The following is a 21,730-nucleotide window of genomic DNA, read 5'->3' as shown; positions in this document are numbered from 1 at the left end:
CTCAAGTACTTAAACGTACTCACATTTTCCATTTCCTCACCATCCAACCTCACTGTACATTTACTGACTTCACCTCTCTCAAAGACCATCACTTTACTCCTCCCTACATTCACCTTTAGATTCCGTTTCTTATACACTCATTCAAACTCATCCACCAAACCTTACAGCTCCCCTTCGTCTTCACTTAACAACACAGTATCATCTGCAAACAACAGTACAGGGAGTTTCCAAACACTACCCTCTCTCACCAGGGCCACTCCAACATCCACTTCCCTACCTTGTACCTCTTTTATTCCCCCATCCATGTACAGATTGAACAACCATGGAGACATGACACATCCCTGTTTCAAACCAACCTTCAGAGAAAATTTCATTCGGTTCACCATCCACACGCACTTCAGCCTTAGCACCATCATGCATACTCTTCACAGCATTCAACAACATCCCATCTACTCCATATATTCTTAATACTTTCCACAATCCTTGTCTATCCACCATCATATACTTTCTCCAAATCCATGAAGGCCGCATACAACTTCTTTCCCTTCCCTATAAACTTTTCCACTAAAGATCTAAGAACGAATAACTGATCTACACAACCTCTTCCCTTCCTAAAGCCTCCCTGTTCTTCTACAACTAATTCCTCTATTATTTCCCTAACTCTGTCAGCAAGTATCCTACCATACACTTTTCCAATTACACTAAGAAGACAAATGCTTCTATGGTTACCACACACTTCTTTATCCCCTTTCCCTTTGTACAAGGGAATAATTATACCTGACTTCCAATCCTCCGGGAATCTACCTTCCTCCCAGGCCAATCTGCACATTATTCTACTACTGTGTCTCCCCCATGCTTCAGCATTTCACCACACACTCCATCAATTCCTGGAGCTTTCTCCAATTTGACTTTCTTCATTGCGTCCACAACCTCTATCATACTGATTTCTTCCTGTCTTCTCATCTCCCCCCTCCCAGCCATTCCCCAGCCACTTACACTCGAATTACTTTCATTCACTATTTTCAACAATTCCTTAAAGTGTTCTCTCCATCTGCTCACTTTTTCTCCTTTATCCATTAGGAATCTACCATTTTTATCCGTCACTCCCCTACTAACTTAACTGCCACCCTGTCTTACTCTCTTCACTTTTTTCCAGAACATTTTCTTAGAGTCTCTCCACTTTACACTCATATTCCCTCCAAATTTCTCATCCACTCTCTTCTTACTCTCTCTTACTAATCTTTGCACCTCTCTCTTCCTTTCTACATATAACTCTCTCTTCTGCCTCTCAACTTCTTCCACGTCCTTATTTCTCATCCATTCATTGTATGCTTTCTTCTTTTGTGGCACAGCCTGTCTCACCTCTTCATTCCACCATGCTGTTTCTTGCACCTCCTTCCGTCTTCTTTTTACCCCACACACCACATCACATGCTGCACAAATTTCTTCAGTGAATATCTTGCACACACCTTCCACATCCCCCACATGCTGCAATTCATAGTTACCCAATCGTTCCTCCACTTCTCTCTTATATTCTGCCTTTTTCTCATCCTCTTGTAACCTTCCACTCTCTTTGCAATTACTCCTTCCTTCCGTCCTTCCCTTCTTCTATTTCTCCATCTTACTTGGATCTTGATTCTGGCCACCACCAAGCAGTGGTCAGAAAGTCTACTCGCCCAACCTCTATAAGCTCTTGCATCCATTACACATCTTCATATCCTTTCATCCACACACATATAATCAATCATTGCCTTCCTTTCATTCAGTTCACCACCCACCCTTCTCATCATTCGCCATGCATACCTGTGGATTATTTTGTGCCTGAAGAGGGTATTTGCTATCACCAACCTCCTCCCGGCACAAATGTCCACTAACGCACTGCCGTTCCCATCTATCTCAGCAGGCACACCCCACTCACCAACTATTCCATCCACCTTCACATTCCTTACTTTACCATTCATATCACCAATCAAAAACACTCTCTCATTCCTTCCAAACTTTTCCATGGACACTTCCACATTTGTCCAAACCCTTCTCTCAGTCTGCTTGCACGATCTTGCATTGGCACATACACGCACATAATCCCCCACATTTGTATTCCAACTTTCAATCTTACCCACACAATCCTTGAGCCAACTGATCCACACTATCTTATGTTCTTCTTCCATCTTGTACTCACAACAATATACACTCCTTCTTTTGCCCTCTCATTCTCACCTACTCCTGCACATATACCCCTATCATACTCCCATTCTCTCACACTCTCTCCTCCCCATTTAGTTCCAGGTTGCACCTTCAAGCACATGGACAATCTCTCTCTCTTTCACCTCATCATTCGCACCCCTTACATTCCACGTCGCGATCCGTACTATGTCCTTTGTCCGGCCCTTGGTCGTCATTTTTTGGTCAGCCCTTGGCCGAGGCTTCTAGTTCGTCATTTTAGTTGGCTGTTTTTCTGGGAGGGGCACTAACCCTCCGCCAGCCCTTTTAGTCGCCTCATACGACAAGCAGGGATACTGGGGGAGTATTCTTGAAAACCCCCTACCCCCAGAGGCTATATATATATATATATATAGAGAGAGAGAGAGAGAGAGAGAGAGAGAGACAGACAGACAGACAGACAGACAGACAGACAGATGACAGATAGATAGACAGATAGATAGATATGGATCGGGAGACGAGAGAAATAAAAACACGAGTAACAGAGAGAGAGATGGCGTTGGTAATGAATGGTGATGGACGGAACATAAAATTTGTTGTATGGTAATGATGCAGTGCTATTTGCAAATACCGGACAAGAGCTTGGCAGACTAGTGCAAAGTTTTGTAGATGTCTGTGAGCTTCTTGCCTTGAGAATAGATAAAGAAAATAGGAAAGTGATTGTTACTGAGAGAGAAGGCGATTCCCAGTGTGATGTTACAGTGAATGGAGAGAGACTGGAACTTTTTTTTTTTTTATGTGAGGAAAAAGGAATCAAAGGCAATGAGCCCGCAAAACTGTTCCTTCCAAGAGAAAAACAAAATACAAGCGAGAGCCAAATTCAAGATCCATTCATTTCGAGATGCCTGGACACACTGCGGTTGAAAGACTGGAGATCATAGGAAGCAGGAAATACAGACAGAGGGAGACAGTTCCAGAGTTGACCTGTTGCATAAATGAAGGACTGGGAGTAACGGTTAACTCTTGCATTAGAGAGCTGGACAGAAAAGGGATGAGAGTTTGCTGCTAGACGGGTGCTACGCGCCTGTCTTAGAAGTGGAGGAATGCATGCAGAGAGTTCAGAGGAACAGTGACCATTGAAGTAGCGATAGAAAAGAGATAAAGATGCAACACTGCAGTGAAGAGACAGAGGTTGAAGGGAGTCAGTAAGAGGGGGAGAGTTAATGAGACGAAAAGTCTTTGACTCCACCCTATTGAGAAGAACTGTATGTGGGGAGCCTCCCCACACATTAGAGTTGTACTCCACACAGGGGCAGATAAAACCCCTGTATAGAGTCAACAATTGTGCAGGGGCAAAGAAGGAACGGAGTCGGCTCAGCACACCCAATCGCTTGGAAGCAGATTTCACAAGAGATGTAATATGATCTTTTCAAGACAAGTCCCGAGTAAATGAAACCCCAAGCATGTTCAAGGATGATGCAGGATTAAGTTGAGTATTATTAAACATAAGTGGGTATACCTGTGGAAGATTTTGTCAGGTTGATAGGTGCAAAAATTGAGTCTTTGATGCATTAAAAACAACCAGATTATTTTTACCCCAGTCAGAGATATGAGCCAAGTCAGACATTAGGTGTGCCATAGCCTCATCCCTTGCCTGTTGAAGTAACTGCTGAGATGGACGTTCTGGGAATCGAATGGAGGGGTGAAGGGTGGAGTCATCATTGTATGAGTGGATAGGATTAGATGTACAGCTTAGAAGGTCATTGATGAATATAAGGAAGAGAGTTGGTGACAGGACAGAGCCCTGAGGAACACCACTGTTAATAGCTCTAAGAGAAGAACGATAGCCGTCTACAACAGCGGCTATAGAACGACCAGAAAGGAAGCTAGCGATGAAGGCACAGAAAGAAGGATAGAAACCGTAAGAGGGCAGTTTGGAAATTAAAGATTTATGCCAGACTCGATCGAAAGCCTTTGAGATGTCAAGTGCAATGGCAAAGCTTTCGCCAAATCCCGAAAGGAGGATGACCAGGAGTCTGAAAGGTAGGTGAGAAGATCGCCTGTGGAGCGTCCCTGACGGAACCCATACTGACGATCAGAAAGAAGGTTGTGTTAGGAAAGATGCTTTAAAATTTTTCTATTAAGAATAGACTCAAAAACTTTTGAGATACAGGATGTTAAAGCAACTTCGCGATAGTTAGAGGGTTGGGAATGGTCACCCTTCTTTGGGATTGGCTGAATGAAAGCAAACTTCCAGCAAGAAGGAAAGGTACAAGTTGACATACAAAGGCGAAAGAGTTTGCCTAGGAAGGGTATAAGCACAGAAGCACAGTTCTTGAGAACAACAGGAGGGACTCCATCAGGCCCATATGCCTTATGAGTCCTGAGGCCAGCAATGGCAGAAAATACATCAGCTGAAGAAATTTTAATGTTAGCCATGAGGAAGTCAGAGGGGGGAAGAGATGGAGGAACAGCACCGGAATCGTTTAAGGTGGAATTGGAGGAGAAAGTCTTAGCGAATAGATCTGCTTTATCAGTAGAAGAAATAGCTACAGAGCCATCAGAGTAGAAAAGAGGAGGGAAGGATGATGAGATAAAGTTGTTAGAAAGGTTTTTGGCAAGGTGCCAGAAGGAATGGGAAGAGTTCGAGTTGGCGAGTTGAGAACATTTTGTACGGATGAAATTATTTTTAGCAGAGTGAAGAACAGACTTAGCACGATTCCAGGCAGAAATGTATAAAAAATGTGATTCAGGGGTGGGTTGGCTCCAGTACCTTTTATAGGCCCTCTCCATGTTGCGGACAGCATTAGAACAAACGTGATTAAACCAAGGCTTTCTTGCGTTAGTCAAAGGATATGAGAAAGAAATGTATGCTTCCATGCCAGAGAGAATAACCCCCATAATGCGCAAGGCACACTCAGATGGCTCATGGCCATGGAAGCTATAATCATTCCAGCGAAAATCAAGAAGTACTGCCTGAGGGCCTCCCAATCCGCAGCTCCAAAGTGCCAGAGACGACGTTTTTTTGGAGGGTCCGCAGGCCGTACTGGAGCGATAGGACAGGTTAAGGTGATAAGGTTATGATCGGAGGAGCCCAACGGAGAGAAAATAATAAAAGTGTAAGGAGAAGGATTAGTTGTGAGGAAGAGATCAAGTATGTTGGAGCTCTCTCCAAGGTGGTCAGGGATACAGGTAGGGTGCTGTACAAGCTGCTCTAGGTCATTAAGGATAGAAAAGGTGTAGGCTTGTTCACCAGGTGGATCAGTGAAAGGAGAGGAGAGCCAAAGGTGGTAGTGAACATTGAAATCTCCAAAAATGGAGATTTCAAAGAAAGGAGAGATGGATAGCATGTGTTCCATCGTAGAAGTAAGATAGTCAAAGAATTTTTGATAGTCAGTAGAATTAGGAGATAAGTAAACAGCACAGATATATTTAGTCAGAGAATGACAGGAAAGCCGAAGCCAGAGTGTAGAGAATTCAGAAGAATCGAGTTCAGGAACACAAGAGCAAGATAAGTTGTTGCGTATATATACACAACAGCCACCTTTGGCTTTGAAATGAGTATAGAGAAAGTAGGAGGATACAGAAAAGGGTTTGCTGTCAGTTGCCTCAGACAGCTGAGTCTCGGTTAGGAAAAGAAGGTGAGGTTCAGAGAAGGAGAGGTGGTGCTCAACAGAACGAAAGTTAGAGGAAATGACTCGAATGTTGCAGAAATGAAGAAGAAGAGAGTCAGACAGTGGTTCCAGGCACCTTGAGTCATCACCGGGAGAGGGGCTGAAGGTGGGGGCATTTATAGTCCCCCCCCCCGGGGACTCCGAGGCTATGTTTTTCAACGCCATTTTTGACAATTTTGAAAAGGAAGTGTGGTGTGTACTGTGCATGTAGTTTGGTGTTGATAGTTGGAGAAATTGTATTGGAGAGCATGCTGAGACACTGAAAAAGTTCAGCAAAGACGGATGGTCGGACCTAGTCCCGAGGGCTTATGAAACCGGAGCTCCAGCTCTCCCTGTCATCAGCTTTCCATCCACCTTGGGAATACTGCCCTGCTTGACTGGTGCTACAGTCTACTCCACTGGTGAGAAAGTTCGAATTCCTGGGTACAGTGATAGAAACGAGAGGAAAATGTGCAAAAGAAGTGGCAAATAGAGTGACACAAGGAAGGAAAGTAGCTGGTGCAATGAAGTCCCTGATATGAAACAGAGGGTTGAGTGTTGCAGCTGCACAAGGCTTACATGAAGGAGTGTTAGTGCCAGCTTTAACATGCGGTTTTGTGACTTCGGTTTGGCATGAAAATGAAAAGGCAAGAGTAAGAGCAGCGAAGATAGGAGTCCTGAGGAACATATGTGGAATACAGAGAGTGGATGGGATACGGAATAATGTGATATGTGAAAGATGCGGAGTAAGGAAGACTGTGGACACCAAAATCAAAGAGAGTGTGCTGAAATGGTTTGGTCAAGTGGAGAGAATGGATGACAATAGAGTGGTGAAAAGGGTATATCTCAGCAAATTTGAAGGAGGGAGAAGGCGAGGTAGGCAAAGAAGAAGGTGGAGGGATATAATGGACGAGTGTGTGAGGAAGAGAGGTATGGAAGTTCGTGAGGCTAAGGGACTGACAGGAGACCTAGCTAGATGGATGAATTTTGTGGGTAGAAGCGCATAACCGGTGATTTGACACTTTTTTTTTTTTATGTGACAGCGTTTGGATTGCCTGTCAAATAAGCTTATGTGAAGCTACAGAAAATGATGAATTATTTTTGGTCTATCTGATGGAGCCAGGATATCGAGGGCTTGAATGATGAGTGAATAGAAGCATGACTCAATGAGTTGGGCAAACTTGGGCTGTCTGGACGTTGCTACTCCCCACCCTGCCCTACAGTGGGAAAGGTGATCCAGGTGATGATTATATATATAGATAGATAGATAGATAGATAGATATACTGTATACAGTGGGAAAGGTGATCCAGGTGATGATTATATATATAGATAGATAGATAGATAGATAGATATACTGTATATATATATATATATATATATATATATATATATATATATATATATATATATATATATATATATATATATATTTATATGGGGTAGTTCAGATCATCAGTAAAGTTCCTCTGGCGTCCCCTTCCTCCTTGATCGGTGGCACACTTGCCCCTCTATATTTCCCCGTAGTGTTCTCCTATCTCTCAAGTGTCACTGCGATCTCTCCCTGCCATCCAGAACACTCATAAAAGAACCTGGCTAGCGACCTTTATCTCAACAAAAGGCGAGGGATGGCCATTAACCGTGCCAGTAGTACATCAGAGTAAACACCGAGGCATCTGTTCTTTTTGATAAGGAGGCTTCCTAACACATTTTCCTCCGTTATTACCATTGCGATAATGAAGCTGGTATTGCTTACAGTTTGTGTGTGTGTGTGTGTGTGTGTGTGTGTGTGTGTGTGTGTGTGTGTGTGTTCTCACAATAACTTCGCAACCACTGAAGATAAAAAAAAAATTTACAGGTGTGTAGTAGGGAAAAAATCGATCACGAGTTCGAAATTGGTGAAAATAGGTCAAGGTCTGTCTGTCTGTTACCACGATAACTTCGCAACTGCTCAAGATATAATCACAAAATTTTACAGGTGTGTAGTAGAGATGAAAATCTACAAGAGAGACACTAGTGAGAGTAGGTCAAAGTATATGTGCCTGTTACCATGATAATTTCCTACCTACTCAAGATATCATCACAAAATTTTACAGCCATGTAGAAGGGATGAAACTCTCATATGCGTTCGAAATTGGTGAAAGTAGGTCAAGATCAAGGTCATATTCCGAGCCGCACTAAATATGTATCGGCTATTAACTGGTGTGATTCCCCTCTTGGGATGAGGAGGGGGGCTCTAGTTTGTGTATTCATTTTGCCTAAAGCACAGGAAAGGAAGAAGAGTACTGCAAAGATTTTTTTTTTTTTTTTTTTTTTTTTTGCATGTGGGAATCTCAAAATATTCTTAAACTAAAACCTTTCAACATCAGACGCAGTGCATTTTTCTTTATGTCTATCAGAGTGTGGCTCAAGTTTTTGGAATTTGTAAACCTGTCTTTTGGGGTGTTTCACTTTTTTTACTGGACACTAAAGTATGAATTATTGCTCGTAATACATACATACATACATACACAAAGCATTGGCGGTGGAAATCTTTTTTATTGACAATACTGTACAGTAGTTATTATATAAATCAGGGCTGTAAATGCCTGTATCGAACTTTCATATAAAAATACTTAAAAAAAAATTCTCATTGGAAATTTTCATTAACTGCTTTTCACTGTCAACATCTCGCTTCTTAATAAAAAATAAAAATGTCTATATATTACTAGATATTCGAATTACTGTACAACTATTTTAAAGCATATGTACTGTCTTAGCGGTGCACGGTGGTGGTGTTGTGATGACGATGGTGGTAGTTGTGGTGGTGGTAATGTGTGGTGCTGATAGTAGTGATGATGGTGTGTGGTGGTGATGGGGATGATGGTGTTGTTAATGATGATGATGCTTAATATGTGGTGGTAATATTGGTAATGACAGTAGTGATGGAGATGTTATAATGGCATTGGTGGTGATAATGAAAAGGGGATTGGATTATACTACAGTTCTTCCTCCAATTACAGATTTTAAGTTTTACTTTTGCAGTCCTGACGTGACTCTTGTATTAAATTTTACGGGAACGCCCTTGTAATGAATGATATAATGGAGACAAGATCTAAATTTTACATTTCGAGAAGTTTCGTAAGTTGAATAAAAGTGAGAAGTGAAGAGGACAGAGGATGGCAACTTGGTGCGGAGGGTGAGAGATGTGAACATTAAGAGTGGAGCTGTGAGAGGCAGACTGAAGAAGACTTGGGACGAGGTCATACTGTAGAGCGTAACCTCAAAGATAAGGGACTGCATGGAGCGGCTGTTAGATGAACAGCTGCCATTAAATAAATGCACGTATGCATGTCTGAGTTTTTCTGAACGAAGAGAAGCCAAAGCGATGAACTGAAAACAGACGTTGTAAATTATCTGTAAAGTGTGTTTTGTGAGCGCGTGACAAGCGAACACGGGTTTGTAAATACGTCTACCATCGTAAATTCATTTTGTAAATAATATTTTCAACATTTCTAGTGAGGTAGTTGAACAATGACAGAAGAACAACTGAGCAAAAATATTTACTTTCTCACGTCTCTTCTCCCTCACGTTTTCTATCTAGATGTGCATAGAGTGAGGCCCCGTTGCATTTATCACAAGCTCAGTGTTCATTTCTCTTCTCCCTACTGGCCATGTCAACGAACTGCGTCGGTAAACGCTTGATAAAACCCAGAAATGGGGCCATTACTCGTTGATTTCACCCCATAAACATAGAAAAAAGTTCGGGTAAAGTTATGAACTTAATACTCGATATATAATTGTTAGATTTCGTGCAAGAAAACACTGTGTTACAACAGGAAACCTTTTTAAATTCGATTTTGTGGTAGTGATTGTCAATTGAAGCCCTCTGTACATTCCCTTGCAAAGCTTGGATTCCTAGGGGTTTCTTTGGTCTCATAAGTTTATATGTAGCTAAAAACAATTTATATTAAATGTATCTAGTAGCTGCTGAAGGATTTCCTTCTCTATCTTATAGAGTAAAAAAGTTATTAGCCTCTGGAAACCATCGCGGTAGGGCCGTGTCGTGTCAGGCTGCATATTTCTGCTGTATAAAGAGTAAACATCGTTTTGCTATGCTTGTTGTCTTCACTCACTCTTAATCAGTTATTGACATGTTCCAGTATGATTACACTGTGAGTGATTTTATATACTGAGCCTTTCACAGCTGCTACTGTTGTTGAAATAATCAGCTTACTATCACATTTCGGCAGATTTATCTGAAAGAGGCATATTATGAAGAGAGTATATCCTGATATCTAACAGAATGGATACTAAAGCTGTCCCAGGTGTACAAAAATCACAGTGCCAGTCTGTCTGATTCTTCTAAGCATGTCACAAGTTTCCAATATTTGTACTGGAATAGATTTGGCCATGACAGAAGTTACGGGTACCATACAAACAGCCAGCAGGGAATGGGAAAAGGGGAGCAGACCCAGATCTCCACCCAAAAATGACTGTTTAACCTGCCCCATACCCACAACGTACGATGCAAGTTGCAACTTTTTTTCACGCTCAGCCCCCACAAGGTACGATGAATGTTTTGCTATTGCAAGGTCCGTCGATTGCACATTTTTCAAATTTCGTCCGTGATTTTTGGTACGTATTCACGGGACACCTTCCGCTACCCGATGGCAAGTGGGGAAATGCCATACCCCGCGTGGCCTCCCCTCCCCCTGCAAGCCACTGTCTCGGCAACTCACCTGTTCCCAGTGACCTAGCCAGTAAAGACATGTCGCGCAACGGTACGAAATTCAAGGCCAGAGTGATTCCCCAACGTATGACAATGTGGACGACAAAGTTTACGTAGTGTTAGAGGAAGAAACAGTCAGGTAATGTCACCGAAAAAGGTGCAGTATGTTGATGTGTTTGGTGAGTGAAAGAACGCTTATATCGCCTATATTATTATGTGAATACTAATATACCCTTGTATTACATATAAATCCGTAACAAATAAAAAAATAAATACCCAATTATGAGTGGTTTGGAATAGTAACCCCTCCATAGAACACATTTTCTCTGGAATCAGACCCCCCATTGAAAACAGAGCCAGGTGAGGGTATTTTTACCTGTAGTGGGATTTTAAACCTCAGGTGAGCGGTTTCTCTATGAATTTTCGATGTTTCTCATAAAAAGCGGAGGTTAGAGGGGGAAAAAAAAAAGTCGAAAATATGTCGAGTTTTGGGGGTGAGTTTTGTAATAAATTAGTCTGTACAGGGCAGATTAAGATTTAAAACAAAATACATGACGATAGACAAATACAAAAAAAAAAAAAAATCCAATATCATACCACTATGCTTAGGGGTTTGCGAGATGAAAAACAGCCTGGGAACCTCACTTCCAGCATTGACCAAGTATCCATAGTTTGCAAATTAAAAGAAATGAATTTTGTTGGGAACACTTACGAGCACCACTGGGCACCCCAGCGACTGAACTTTGTGGGTTCAGAGAGAGGACACATCCCCAATCCTCATCACCCTAAAATAAAATCCACTGTTTTTAAGATAAAGGAAATTCTTTGACATGACAACACAAAGTATATCAAGAGCACTGTAGAACAAAATGTGGATGTAGGGGAAGAAGCCGTCCCCTGTCCCGTACAAAATTATCCACAGTTTCCCATGCTGTATGCACTGGGTCACCGATGTATTCATGATGTATTTACTGGGTGTTGACATGCTGGAGCGAAAGAATGGACATGGACAGATAATAATTGCTGTACCATAAGCTTTTAAGATTATTTAGTGCTATCTTTGTACAACCGAATGACACTGCTAGTAACCAAAGATAAAGTTAATATTTCCATGAGAATGATTATCATGTCAACGACACTCACATTCTGGCCATGGTCATCAAAATGACCCTCTGTGGAACAACCCTGGGGAACCTGGGGTGGTGGGATGGGAGGACAGCTGTGGGACCCATGAGGGAAGGAGACTTTGCGGTGGGGTGAGTCAGGAAGCAATGCCCTCGTAACATTTTGAGCCAAATAGACCACAGACGATGTAACTTACGATCGTCAGAAGGAAACAAAGTAGTTAATGAAACATGTAATTGGAGTGAAGGGGTGGAGGTGGTGGGGACTGCCGGAGCAATGGGTCGCCACCTCCACACACTAGCCAGGAGAAGAAAGGAAAGAAGGAGGAGGAGGAAGAGGAGGATAATGAAAATATAAATAAGAAGTAATGAAACAATGTGTTACCATACTTTGAAATAGCTGACGACAGATTACTCTGAAATGCATTCTGGTTACAATTAATACTTATGGGTGTTATGGTAAATTCAGGCCAAGTTAGAGTAAAATGAAAATAGTTTAGGGACCTTGAACTTTCATAACAAAGCTTCCTTGGTTAAATATTAAGGCGGAGTTGCCTGTATTCTGGTCAGTTAGGTAAACTCCCAAACACCTTTCCCTAAATCAATCTAATATTGTCATACTCTAAACAGATAATGTACAAAATGATATCAACCAGCCATATCTAAAAATAAGTCGTTAGGGAAGATGGGGTAGGGAGCCTCTATAAATGACGAGAATACTGACCAGGATCTGTGTTGAGTTTGGCGCTTTTTGTCACTTCTTCAGCAGCATGTTGGCAAATTTTATGAAAAGTCAGTCAAGTAAAAATCTGTTCTTCTTCCATAAAGCTATCCAAATATGTACGCAGGTCAAAACAGAAAAAAAATATCTGCTGAGCTTAATACAATCGTCTGGAAGTTGTGAGAAAAAAACTGAAAATGACGTCAGTGCATCAACGGGGCTAAAAATGATCTGAGAGAATCCAATTTTGCTCAGCGTAGCTCTTTTTCGGTAACATGGAAATAATTTTTTTTTTTTAACTCTTACGTTACATTTCTAACGATTTCATAAGCATTCCATTGATACACTGAGGTCTGCTGTGCCTTTATAGCTTTCAAAGACAGTCCTGTTTTGATGTTCAGTTTATCTTGTTGTATTTATTTTATTTATTCTGTATTTATTTACTTATTTATTTGAGCAAAATGGTGGGGAATTTCTAGAGGACATCAAAGCAACACCTGCTACGTTTTCACAAGTCTTTATGCGATGTGTGAGTATAAGTTGCAGTTTTAACAATATCTAAAACAACAGTTTTGTTGACCAGTGTGTGTGTGTGTGTGTGTGTGTGGAAGAGCAACTGAAAATTATTTAAAGGTTGTGGTGACAGAAATATCGTTATATCATGCATGAATGACCTTCAATTCTTTTTCCTACAATTGCTTGCAAACTAATTTTATCACGGGATTTCATTCCATGTTTGTGTTTAAAAATGTTTTAGAGGAAAATGAGGTTGGAAATTTATTTTTCTTTGTTATTTTTTTTGACCCGTGGACTTGAAAAATTAGATCGAGGTTACTGAAACTTGGCTAGTGTAATTGGGTCACGGTGCTGTACATCCCCAGTAACTATTGTATGACGAAAATCGGAGAGGGAGACTGACGGAATGATGATGATGATGATGATGATGATGATGATGATGATATGATGATAATGTTGATGATGATGATGATGATGATGATGATAATAATAATAATAATAATAATATTATTATTATTATTATTATTATTATTATTATTATTATTATAAAAATAATAATATAACAATAATAATAATAATAATAATGCATTTTTAAGTTATTATTATTATTATTATTATTATTATTAATAGTATTAGTATTAGTATTAGCATTATTATTATTATAATAATAATATTAATAATAATAATAATTATTATTATTATTATTATTAGTAGTAGTAGTAGTAGTAGTAGTACTAGTAGCAGTAGTAGTAATAGTAATAATAGTAGTAATGATGATGATAAGGAGGAGGAGGAGGAGAAGGAGGACAGGAAGGAGAAGAAGTAGGAGAAGAAGTAGAAGGAGGAGGAGGAGGTGTTATAACGGTAAGGTAACAAGAACAACAACAACAACTACAACAATAATAATAATAATAATAATAATAATTCATTCATCCAATCTTACGTAGCCCCATGAGAAGCGTAGGAGCCCGAGGCTAGGAAAGTTGGTCCTGACATTTAAGATGAGAGTGACCAACCTCACTCATCCCTGAGTGGCAGTACATGAGCAATAAACCCCAACCATCCCTTGGATATAAACCGTCACCGGCTCAATCCGACTGGAGCTCCGTAATTACCCACTAAACCACCAGGTGCCAAAATTTGGATATATGGTTACCACCCAGCGTAGTAAATGGTTTCCTGTTGTACAGGAAACCATTTGGCTTGTGTTAGGGAACAGAGAAAGATAATGTGCTCTTTAAGTGAGAATACTAAAAATCACTACTGTCCCGTAAAGTTCCAGGTTCAAAACAAAAGAGTTAGGTAAAAGTACAAGTTAAAGTTTAATGCTCAAACTAACAACAAAACATTCAGGACTCATAAGGATAATGTAATGGCAAAAAACAGGTTAAATATATGGTTAACTGCAATAGCCTCTATTAACATGAAATTAGCAAGAGTAAATTTACCTAAGTCAGCCCTGATAAAATGAAAATACACTGGGTAATGCTCAGTAAATGCAAGATAAATTATTACAGATACAAAATATTATCAAAATGACTGACAAAAAGAACCTTTACATAAATCACAAAAAAAACTCACTAGGCCTAAGAATTAACAGTATGCAACACAGCACAAGAAAAAATGCAACAACAGTTATACTCAAATTACACAGCTGCTAGATGGTTGGAGACTTTCTGAGCACTCACAACAATAACTGTACAGGGGAGGACAGAGATGTGAACAAAATGAGGAGTAGATCTAAGTGGCCATGATGCAGAGACTGAGCTCATTATATAGGGGCCAGCAGAGCTTGATACAACTTGTAAGAAGGACGCGCAAATGAAGCCATGGGGACAAAGAGTTGACAATCCCGCTCTGAACAACAGAAAGGACGACTTACTCTACTATAACTGTAGAAGGGGGGGACTGAGGCAGAACACGCTCGTGATCAAACATGCAGCATACTGTGCGTTAAAATTACACAAAGGATGATGAAATCATAGGCTATGTAACACCTCCCCACAAAGGAAAAGAAATTTACAAAGGAAATTTCTTATTACTCTAAAACAATCTGTCTAAAGTCTAGAGAAGCAATCTGCAATAACATTTTCTTTCCCCTTGACATGTTGTATGTCTAATGAATACTCCTGCAGAAGTAGACTCCATCTTGTCAATCTCTGATTTTTATCTTTAAACTTACTAAGGAATTTCAGTGGGTTATGATCGGTATAAATGACTATGGGGTCAAAACCAAAACACAAATAAAATGAAAAATGCTGTAAACCCAAAATCAAGACCAAAAGCTCTTTCTCAATAGTTGAATAGTTCTTTTGAGGTGGAGTAAACTTCTTACTGTAATAAGATACAGGATGTTCAATACCCTGATCATCCTCTTGCAGAAAAACAGCCCCAGCTCCTGTATCACTTGCATCAACAGCCATCTTAAAAGGCTTAGCAAAATTTGGAGTAGCGAGCACTGGCTGACTTAATAGGATAGCTTTAGGTTTGTTGAAAGAGGATTCACAGTTATCGGTCCAGACAAATTTAACTCCCTTTTTCAGTAGGTCTGTAAGTGGTGATACAAGAATTGAAAAGTTAAGAACAAATCTCCGGTAATAACCTACCATTCCCAAAAATCTTTGTAGCTCCTTCCTACTTTTAGGTCTGGGAAGATCACTTATAACCTGAACCTTAGCTCCTGGTGGTGCAACATGTCCATCACCAATTACGTACCCAAGGTACTGAACTTTAGCTTGACCAAACTCACACTTTGATAAATTAGCTACAAGATTACATCAACCAAACGCTCAAGAAACTTACTGACATGGCATAGGTGATCTTTCCAGTTGCCACTGAAGATTAATACATCATCAATATAAACAACACACCCTGCCAAACCCTCTGTTACAACATTCATGAGCTTCTGAAATGTGGCTGGTGCATTCTTCATACCATACGGCATTACAGAACATGCAAAAGTCTTTCCTAGTGTTACAAAACATGAGATCTCCCTAGCACGTTCAGTCATAGGTACTTGCCAGTATCCCTTTAACAAATCAAACTTACTTATGTACCTAGCCTTTCCGATCTTGTCTATGCAATCTTCCACGCGAGGGAGAGGGTAAGTGTCTGTTTTGGTTATCTGATTAACACGTCTGTAGTCGATGCAAAGCCGCTGTGACCCCCCTGGCTTAGGGACCAGAGTGACAGGAGAACTCCACTCGCTCTGACAGGGCTCAATCATTTTGTGGTCCAACAGGTAGCCAAGATCCTTCTCGATGAGACGAACTTTCACTGGGTTCACACGGTAAGGAGGCAGTTTAATTGGCTTTGCGTCTGCAACATCGACATCATGCATCAATGCATCAACACAGTGGTTCTTCCTGGAGTGGCACGGAACACTTGCGGGTACTCCTGCAGTAATGCCGAAAACTCCTGCCTTTCTTCGGGAGGTAGATGAGAACGCTTAGTCTGGAGATCATTCATGATATCAGGATTCTTCCCCAAACTATCACTCAGGCTCATACTGCATGGGAGAGCTTCACTTGCAGACTCGGGTGGAACAGCTACAGTGCAGACTGGATTATTTTCGTCCCGCCTGTGATATAACTTTAGCATGTTGATGTGACATAGTTGCTTGTTCTTTCTACGATCTGGTGTGGCGATGACATAGTTGACATCACTGAGTTTCTTCTCCACGAAGTAAGGACCACTAAACTTGGCTTGAAGAGGTTGCCCATGCACTGGTAGCAGAATCAAAACCTGATCTCCTGGCTGAAAGTGGTGTAACCTGGACTTCTCATCGTACCAAGTCTTCATCTTCTCCTGAGCAGCTCCTAAATTCTCTCTCGCCAGTTGTAAAGCAGTGGACAACCGTTCTTTGAACTTCATCACATACTCCAGCAGGTTGACGTCATCTTCCTCCGACAACCAGCATTCCTTGAGTAACTTAAGGGGTCCTCTTACTTCATGGCCAAACAGTAGTTCAAAAGATGAGGAGCCCAGTGATTCATTTGGAGATTCTCTTGTGGCAAACACAACGAATGGAAGACCTTTATCCCAGTCTTTCTGATGTTCCAAACAGTATTTCTTGATCATCGATTTGAGTGTTTGATGATATCTCTCCAACGCTCCTTGGGTCTGGGGATGGTAAGCTGAAGACGTGATCTGGGTGATGCCCAACTCTTTCAGAGACTGCTTGAAAACATTTGACATGAAATTACGTCCCCGGTCTGACTGTACCTCCTTGGGCAGACCAAACTTTGTGAAGAACCCTAGCATTTCCTTAACCACGTTCTTTGCTGAGATATTTCTAAGTGGAATGGCTTCAGGATAACGAGTAGCCATATCAAACAGGGTAAACACATAAGAAAATCCTGAAGAAGTCTTAGGAAGAGGGCCCACAATATCCACCAACACACGGGTGAATGGCGCCTCAAAAGGAGGAATGGGAACTAGAGGTGCAACCTTTTCGGTCTGATTACACTTCCCCACAACTTGACAGGTGTGACAAGACTTACAATACCAGGAAACATCCCTGAAGATACCTGGCCAGTAGAAGTGTTTCAAAATGCGTGCCACAGTCTTCCTCACTCCAAGGTGTCCTGCCAAACTGGAATCATGAGCCACTCTAATGATATCCTGCCTACAAACACGAGGGATGACAGCTTGATGTACAACCTCCCATTCACAGTCGGCTGATGCTGTTGGGGGTCTCCACTTCCTCATAAGTACTCCTGACTTTACATAATAACAAGTAGAAGCACCGGCTGACTCTTCTTCACTGTAAGCAGAGTTAGCTAGACCTTTCAACTCAGGGTCAGCAACCTGCAACTCAACCAACTCTTGACGAGACAAATTATCAACACTACGGGGTACTGCCTCATCTGGTGAGTGGTCCAAATTAGCAAGAAAAGTGTCAACTAGAATAACATCATCATCATCATTATCCTCTAAATCACCAGTAACTTTAGACTTAGCCCTAGTGACAGCACATGCAGGGAACACATCAGGGACATCACAATCCTGGGTCGCAGCCACTGGCTCACTAGACAACTGAGGAGCTGGACACACTTGACTTCCACCAATATCATTTCCAAGTAAGAAAGTTACACCTGACATTGGGAGTGTCTCAACCAACCCAACCATAACGGAACCATTAACAAAACCAGACTTTAAATTCACTCTGCACAGAGGGACAGAGAAGTAATTATTCCCTACACCTTGTAAGATTACAGTTTCATCAGAGGAATTAACATTAGAGCCTAGAACACTGGTCAGCATAAGGGATTGGCAAGCACCTGTATCACGATATATTTTAACTGATTTCCTGTCATTACTGTCCAGAGGACTGACAAAACCATCAGACAGGAAGTTAGCACATGAACTCTTGAGAGTGTCACCCACGTTACTGCTCAAAAGAGGAGCTCCATCATGAGAATTTAAGTTACCCCTCAAAGCAGGTTCAGTTAACTCAGTTAAAGAATTATGGGAACTCTCAAGGGTGGACACTAGACCAATTGACTGAATATTTAAAGACTCCTTTTTGTTCACATCACGCTGTCTCCTGAAACATTTCTCCGTAGTATGACCAAGCTTACTACAATAAGTACATTTACGTTTCTGAAATCTAGAGGTGAAGCTGGTATTTACTTCCTGAGAAACATCATCTTTATTCTCTTTCCTGTTACCTGTACTCTGAGTAGAGGCAACGTACTTACTCTCAGCTTTCCTTTTTTCTTTAGAATATCTCTTGTGAGTGAGAACATATTCATCAGCTAAAACTGCAGCATCAGACAAATAATCTATTCTTTTCTCATCAAGATATAGGCTTACATCTTTATAAATACACCTCTTGAAGTCCTCCAGCAAAATCATCTGCTTAAATTTACCAAAATCAGAATCCACATTCTTAGAATTTAACCACTGCTCTAACAGATCTTCTTTGATTTTTGCATACTCAACATGGGATTGCTTATCTTGCTTGTAAGTTGTCCTAAATTTTACTTTATAGGCTTCAGGAACAAGCTCATAGGCCTTAAGAATCAAGCTCTTAACTACATCATAATTATCACATTGATCCTGAGGCAAAGATGCATAAGTTACTTGAGCTTTACCAGTGAGAACAGTTTGAAGGAGTACTGGCCAATACTTTTTGGGCCAATTAAAACCTGTAGCTACCCTCTCAAACAACTGAAAATACTTTGTTAAATCAGATTCATTAAAAGGAGGGACAAGTTTAACATTTTTAGCCACATCAAAATCATCAGAGCTAGATGATCCAGTTCCACCTTGTTTCATGCGATACTCATGATCTGCCTGAATCCTAGCAAGTTCAGCTTGTGCCTGAAACTCAGCCTCCTGAATACGAGCCTGAGATTCAGCCTCCTTAGCATTTGCTTGAAATTCAGCCTCCTTAACACAAGACTCCGTCTCCTTAGCCTGAGCCTCCTGCAGGGCTAGCTGTAACTTAGCTAATTCAATCTGCGTTCGCTCATTTGGAGGAGTTACATTAAACAAGCGCTCATTAATCATGTCAACAATTTGATCTTTAGAATGATGAGAGCGAACAGCAATTCCCAATTGTTGAGCAACAAGCTTAAGTTCATTCTTTGTTCTGTTTTCCACATCACACACTGTTTGCACATTTGACAAAAAATCTTTGGCTTCATCAAGCGTAGTAATAGTAGACATCATGAATAAGTAACAGTCACAAAATATCAAGCAATATCCTTATGATAATATCCTGAATATCCTGGCGAGGTCGCCAAATTTATGTTATGGAACAGAGAAAGATAATGTGCACTTTAAGTGAGAATACTAAAAATCACTACTGTCCCGTAAAGTTCCAGGTTCAAAACAAAGAGTTAGGTAAAAGTACAAGTTAAAGTTTAATGCTCAAACTAACAACAAAACATTCAGGACTCATAAGGATAATGTAATAGCAAAAAACAGGTTAAATATATGGTTAACTGCAATAGCCTCTATTAACATGAAATTAGCAAGAGTAAATTTACCTAAGTCAGCCCTGATAAAATGAAAATACACTGGGTAATGCTCAGTAAATGCAAGATAAATTATTACAGATACAAAATATTATCAAAATGACTGACAAAAAGAACCTTTACATAAATCACAAAAAAACCTCACTAGGCCTAAGAATTAACCCTATGCTACACAGCACAAGAAAAAATGCAACAGTTATACTCAAATTACACAGCTGCTAGATGGTTGGAGACTTTCTGAGCACTCACAACAATAACTGTACAGGGGAGGACAGAGATGTGAACAAAATGAGGAGTAGATCTAAGTGGCCATGATGCAGAGACTGAGCTCATTATATAGGGGCCAGCAGAACTTGATACAACTTGTAAGAAGGACGCGCAAATGAAGCCATGGGGACAAAGAGTTGACAATCCCGCTCTGAACAACAGAAAGGACGACTTACTCTACTATAACGGTAGAAGGGGGGGACTGAGGCAGAACACACTCGTGATCAAACATGCAGCATACTGTGCGTTAAAATTACACAAAGGATGATGAAATCATAGGCTATGTAACACTTGTCACTCAGTGTAGAGTCATCTACAGGCAGAAGGAAGAGGAAAAAATGAAGGAAAGCGAGACAAAAGAGGATGGAAGGAAAGAAGGATGGAGGAGAGGACAGAGCAGACACCCGAGAGCAGCACTACATCGAGTGAGTGGATGGTGAGTGCCCCGACCTACCACAAAATTATAATAATAATAATAATAATAATAATAATAAATAAATAAAATAATGGTAGATGGTGGAGCCCATCATCCACTCACTTAATGTAGGGATGCCTTATGGTATCTACAGTAAGTGACAAGCCAAATGATTTCCTGTACCCAGGAAACCATTTATTACGCTGGATGGTAACCACATCACCGAGGTTTTTGGCTGGGTTAAGTGTCCCCCATATTCGCTTTTCAATCTATCTATCTATTGCCAGACGTCTTAATCCCGTAAGGGGTGGCCACAAACAAATCGCCTCCATGTCGCCTTGTCCCCCACCATTTCATTGACTTGCCCCCAGCTCACATCCCCCTCTCTCATATACCTCTCCACTCCATCCCTCCATCTCATCCTTGGCCTCCCTCTCTCTCTCCTCCGCTCCACCTCACATACACTCTATTCGTCAGTCTCTCGCTCTCCATCCTCTCCACATGTCCAGACCACCTCAGTGTGTTTCTCCTAATGCTTCCTATCACATCTACATCCACAACACAATGCTCCTTCTCTTCCTTATTTGTCAGTCTGTCTCTCCACGTGACTTCACATGCTCCTCTCAAATAACTCATTTCCATTGCTCTCACTCTTGACTTCTGTCCCTCCAATAAGGTCCAAGCTTTAATTCCATACGTTAGAGTTGGTATCACACTACTGTCATGTAGCAGCTTTTTCACTTCCATGCTAACTGCAGGGATGTGTCATGTCTCCATGGTTGTTCAATCTGTACATGGATGGGGTAATAAAAGAGGTACAAGGTAGGGTAGTGGATGTGGAGTGGCCTTGGTGAGAGAGGAGTGTTTGGAAACTCCCTGTACTGTTGTTTGCAGATGATATTGTATTGTTGAGTGAAGACGAAGGGGAGCTGCAAGCCTTGGTGGATGAGTTTGGGAGAGTGTGTAAGAAACGGAATCTAAAGGTGAATGTTGGGAAGAGTAAAGTGATGGTCTTTGAGAGAGGTGAAGTCAGTGAATGTACAGCGAGGTTGGATGGTGAGGAATTGGAAAATGTGAGTACGTTTAAGTACTTTTTTTTTTGGGGGGGGTAGTGTGATGAGTAAGGATGGAGGTTTGGAGGGTGAAGTGCTTGAAAGGGTACAACAAGGAAGAAAGGTT

Source organism: Coenobita brevimanus, chromosome 18 (genome assembly GCF_032717465.1).
Source record: "Coenobita brevimanus isolate Jiangsu-jjx chromosome 18, ASM3271746v2, whole genome shotgun sequence".
NCBI lineage: Eukaryota > Metazoa > Arthropoda > Malacostraca > Decapoda > Coenobitidae > Coenobita > Coenobita brevimanus.
This window is presented reverse-complemented; position numbering follows the sequence as displayed.